We start from the raw sequence: 6,000 nt of genomic DNA on the forward strand, positions 1-6,000 counted from the left end.
AAAGGGTGGTTCGCGGGGAGTAAATTGACCCACGAAAAAGTCCTACTTTGACTCTCTTCTGATTTGTTTTTACCTTCAATTCACTCCTCTTGAACCACTACTTGCATCCAACAACGACAACAAATAACACAATCACGACCTACCTTGCACTCCCCTCTACCTACATACCAAATTTCAGACCAAACAAAATATCATAACCCTATTAAAAGACCCACAGGAAACTCCCTGACCATCCGCTCTAAACCCAGATTTAGAGCAACCCTCACTAACCAACATTACTTTACACACTAATATATCCCACATAAGGCCAACTATCACCACCGTGTTGATAACCCCTGGAAAGCTTGTACTCCCACCTTTCCAACGAGTCTAAGAACGCCTCAAACCGACCTCGTTTGCTATCCCAAACATCGACTGAAAGTCACTCCATTGCAAGTGATCAAACTTCAGCCAAAATGTCGTGTTTGGAAAAAAAAGGTTTTTTAAAGGTTGTGTTTGACAAAAAACCCTTTTTTATAAGGTAAGAAAATTAGGTTAATTTTCTAAGATAGGATCAACTTATCTCATCCTTTCAAATGAGTGAGGTAAGTTGAAGCCACCTGTTTTCAAACCACCTCGAAGGAGTTGGACATGAATGTCCAATAGAAGTCATAAAGTCAGCAACCTTGTTGGGTTCACGGAAAAATAATGTTTAATTATCACTTCATCGAAGAAATGAAAATCTAATTTCACATCTTTGATAATACTAGTAATTTTCCAAGGAATGTGCCAAGTACTACGAACTGAGTTAATGACACATAAATTATCACCTTCGACAATTAACTTTAAGATACCTAATTATTTAGCTGCTAAAATATCTTCTTTTAAAGCGAGAGCTTCGGCAACAAGAATAATATTTGATCTGCACTTTTTTGCTCCTAACAAAACGACTTTACCATTTTAATCTCTTATAGAATATTTTAAAGCAACTTTATTCCCATATATTTTCGATCAACCTCAACATTCATCTCCGATATGAGATTGATGGCTTCCCCCCACCATAGAAAAACTCACAATCAACCTCAACATAAAATTTGTACGGTCAATTTAATTACTGCAACCAAAAACCCTATTACATCTATACGAATTTTTTATCGATTTTTCATTACATCCTCTAAGGTCTATTAAGGACTCTTAAATTGAAAAGTTGACAACTAGTAATATCTTATTAGAAAACGATAAAGTAATTTTATTTCTAGTTTAATCTCATAATTTGTTGTCATAAACTTTTTATTTAAACCGTTAATAGCATATCATCTTGACATCTTCGTGGATAAATTGGTCCGAATGGAAGAGAGTATGCCATTACACAAATAATAGATGAATTTTAGTCATATGAGTTGATGTCTTGATGATCAACATAAGTCATACGCCGTAACTCATAAGTATCACCCAAGACTACTAATCCATCTCCAATGTGAGATTGATTGCTTCCCTCTACCACAGAAAAACTCACAAATCAACCTTTAACATAAATGTTGGAAGTGATGCCTTAGAAAAAAGGCAAAAAAACCAAATTTTGGTTTTGCTTCTATCCCACGTCGGTGGAAAACTCAATGTTTGAGGTCTTTATATTAGTCCCTCCACTTGGTTGGTTAACTGAGTGGACCAAAGGGGCTTTTATTGTGATACTTGGGCTTGTGGGTTTGGGTCCAAACACACACGCGCGCGCGCCGGCTCGAGCTCGGGTTCGGGTAGAGCACCTGCGGTGCGGGCCAAAGGCCCTCTTTTACCTTTTTGCTCTTGTGTGTTATGGACTGTCCAAGTGCAGTGTATGTGTGTAACAGTCAGTCAATATGACTGTTAGTAGGAGAGAGTCTTGCTCCCATTTTTCTCAGTTGTTGGCTGCGTTTTAGGGCCACGTTTTTTGCTCTCTAACTGCTCCTATTTACTATAAATAGAGCCTCAGTTAACACTCAGAAACACACATTCACTCTACTTTCTGAAATGTTTCCTCTCTTCTAAATACGTTTCTGGGTACTGTTCTTATATTCGTTCCAAAGCTTCTGGTCTTGAGTGGGCAAGTCTGGGTGCTGCAGTGTCAAACCTTGGGGAACTACCGGCGCCTGTTGATCGCCACCACGGTTGTGCCGAAATAATTTGAAAACTATTTTTCTTGCTGTAACAATGTCATTTGTTCTGTCCAAAACTTTCCCCGATTTGACTAAACTGGAAAAACTAGTCGATCATAACTATAAGCGCGCGTTGGTCACAGAAACTGCTGATGTTTTTCGAACAACTAGAAATTGATTATGAGTTGTTTAGTAATCCGCCTGCTCCTGTTAAAGAGGCTGCTGCTACTCAGACTGTAGAGAACACCCCCCCTGCTAAGTCAGTTGTTAAGTCAAACGAAGAGGATATTAAAAAATTTGATAAGGACAATAAGACTGTTAGATGCCAGCTTCTAAACAACATGACTGACACCCTGTTTGACATGTTTATGGTTAATAAGTCTTCCAAACTAATATGGGAATCCTTAGAGGCTAAGTATGGGGCTGGTGATGCGGGGAAAAAGAAATATGTTGTGGGAAAGTGGCTGGAATTTCAGATGGCTGACGGAAAACCTATTATGAAACAAGTGCATGTCTATGAGAATTTATGTGCTGATGTCGTTAATGAGGGTATGAAATTAGATGACACTTTCGTGGCTAATGTACTGCTAGAGAAATTTCCTCTCTCCTGGTCTGACTATAGGAACCACCTTAAGCATAAGAAAAAAGACCTGTCTCTCCAAGAACTAGTAGGACACATGAGGGACCGAAGAGGCAAATCGCCTTAAAGACCAACCTGTTAGTCTTTCTGTGAATGCTTCTACTGCTGCTGTTAAAGTTAATCTGGTGGAGTCTGGTGGTCCGTCCAATGCTGAGAAGTTCAAGGGTAAGAGTAAGACCAAGGTTGGTCAGGGTAAGAACCAGGGTCCTGCTAAGAATAATGGTCCAGGGAAGTATACCAAATCTGTTGCTAAGATTTAGAAACCAAAGGGTCCCATTGTTTGTTATGTCTGTTGGAAAACTGGTCACAAAGCCTACCAGTGCACTGAAAAGAAAACTGCTGAAGCCAATGTTGCTGTGACTGATGACGTCATTGCTGCTGTGGTTGTGGAAGCTAATCTGGTGGGTAATGTTGCTGAATGGGTCTTGGATACTGGCGCTTCCAGATATCTCTGTGCTGATAAGGGATTATTTGCTGAGTTCGAGGAGGTAGCTGATGGGGAATGTGTCTACATGGGTAATTCTTCATCTGCAATGATCACAGGCAAAGGCAAGATCTTTCTCAAACTCACCTCGGGGAAAACACTTGCTCTCACCAATGTTTTATTTGTACCCTCATTGCGTCGAAACCTCGTGTCTGGTGCCTTATTGAACAAAGCTGGTTTGAAACTTGTTTTTGAGGCTGACAAGGTGTGGACATGGGGCCACGGGGGCGCTTGGGAAAGAAGCGTTTGCATTTGTGGAGTCGCCACCAAATTTTATGGGAAATTGGAACCGTTCGGATACCTCGTGTCATGTCAAGACACAAAGTAGAGACATGAACACCAAGAACTCGTTACCCTTAGCATTCTATGTCTAGAATGACTCTCGTGGATGCCAATGAACACGGATGTTCACAGAGATCTTGAGTAAGGGGTGAGGGTACGTATTAGGAAGCTCTTTTGATCGAACACCTAATCCCGCCCGCCTCGATAGCGGCCTCTACTTATGATTAGGGAAGTTATTCGTACTTGATATATCGTCGATTATATGCATGCAATGCAACATCCAAGTTTTAATCCTAGCATGTGAAGATTAGACTAGGTCGGTGAACAATTAATTTAGCAAACAATTTAGTCAAAGTAGGAATTTATGTTCAATTACATGTGAAAACATACAAATGATACAAAATACAATGATAAATACAATAGGAAAATAACAATAACAAAAATTACAATAATTACATTGGGTTGAGCGATTTATGTCGAAAATACCTTTAAAACGGATAATTTGAGAAAAAGAATAAAGGAATGAATTAACGAACAGAAATTAGGGTGATAATACGAATACTAGTTAATTATACGTAAGCTAGTTAAACAGGTCAAGGCAGAACGGAAGTTCAGAGACAGAAGTCAACCTGGAACAGGCGCAGCAGGACTGCGCCCTTTGGAAGAGGCGCAGCAGTTGCTGCGTCTGTTCCAAGGGTGAGTTCTGGCTGTGAAGCCGGAACTGCAAGTCGTTAATATTAATTGATGATTTTAATGATCGATTAATATATTTAACCCAGATGGAAGTGATTTAATACATTAATTACATATGAATGAGTCATAAAAGCAACGAAACATGGATGAGACGGATGCAAACGAATTATTTACATGGATGAAAGATTGATTAGTGACATGAGTGAACTAATTAGGTTAAATACGACGAATTAATGACAAATTAATGACGAACATGACAATAGACAGATGAAAATATATCAAAGATCGAATTCCAGAAACTCAATATGAACGAATCGAATCTCTACAACCCGGATTGATTTTAATGACGAAAACCCACAAATATTGGATTATAAGGGATTTAAGTCGGATTTAATGACGAATTATATACGTTAATGAATGATAAATAATATACATGTGAGATGATTATGTTATTGTACCAAAGAATTAAAGAAAACAAACGAAAACGAATAAAGAAGACGAATTACCGAGGACGAAGGAAGAAGAAAGGAAGCAGGAACTGCGGCAGCCTCACGAAGAGGCGCAGCAGGCACTGCGTTCCTTCGAAGAGGCGCAACAGTTTCTGCGTCCTTTCTCGACGGTTATCTTCTGGTAATCCGAAAAAAGGGTTTTAAACGAGGTTTTATAAATCGGTTTTAATAAGTATTTTCGACATGAACCTTACATTAGTGATACAAAAAGTAAAGAACAATAAATAAAGAAGGATTTACACCCTCAGACTTACATGTTTGACGAAACGAGATGAACTAAGTTAACGATTAGTGATGCTCGGCTCGAATGTAACGAAAGTGCCCTCGTAAGAGGAAAACGATTAAATTAATTAAGTTGATTAGTTGTGGAGTTGGTCAAATTGGTCGGTCATGCAAACGAGGCTGGTACTCAGAAGGATCCGAGCTTACGTGGTCGAATGTTCAAGCACGTAGACGCCAAAAAGTAAGAAGGTGGTCTAGAATGCAAAGGGAGAAGAGAAAGGCGGACACTCGCGTGAGAAATATGAGGAGCGAAGGCTCCTATTTATACTAATCACGTGAAGGAATAGGGTTTTCGGAGAGACTTTGGAAGTGAATCTCGAAAAGATATGAAAAAGATACGAAAAATACGCAGAAAAGGGCCTGGGAAGAGGCGCAGCAGTCACTGCGTCTCTTGGAAGAGGCGCATCACCTGCTGCGTCTGTTCCCAGGTGGTTTCCTCCTGCGGAAGAAAGATTTCCATGTTTAAATTATGGAATAATGGATTAATTCTATTTTCCTTAATATTTTGTATGAATATTACGGGAAATTGTTTACCAAAGATTAAAAGATTATGAAATATTTATTGATGCGTGTCATTTATATGATGTTTTACACCCTATTTTACACGCATTTCAGAGCTCAATTATGTAGTTTATGCTACTATTTGCCCCATTTCCTCTACTTCCGTATTTTTATGTAATATTGCAGATTTATGCGGAAATGAGTAGAAATCAAGCCGAATCCGTCCCCGAGTACCTTGCATTGCATTTGACATGAAGTATTTACTCAAGAAACGAACTTGGTGCGCATTTCGAGGCCTAAAAGACAATTTTATGAAGAATTAGAAGCAGACTACCAGCTATAGTGGTCGATCGACTGCTGCCCATGGTCGATCGACCAGAGCACGACTTCCAGTAGCTCCTGTTCAGCACTGACCAGTCGATCGACTGCCTTGCATGGTCGATCGACCAAACTGTGGTTCTGACGTGAATTAATAGAACGAGAATTAGGAAGCCCATT

The sequence above is a fragment of the Silene latifolia genome, chromosome 2 (genome assembly GCF_048544455.1).
Source record: "Silene latifolia isolate original U9 population chromosome 2, ASM4854445v1, whole genome shotgun sequence".
NCBI classification, from domain to species: Eukaryota; Viridiplantae; Streptophyta; class Magnoliopsida; order Caryophyllales; family Caryophyllaceae; genus Silene; species Silene latifolia.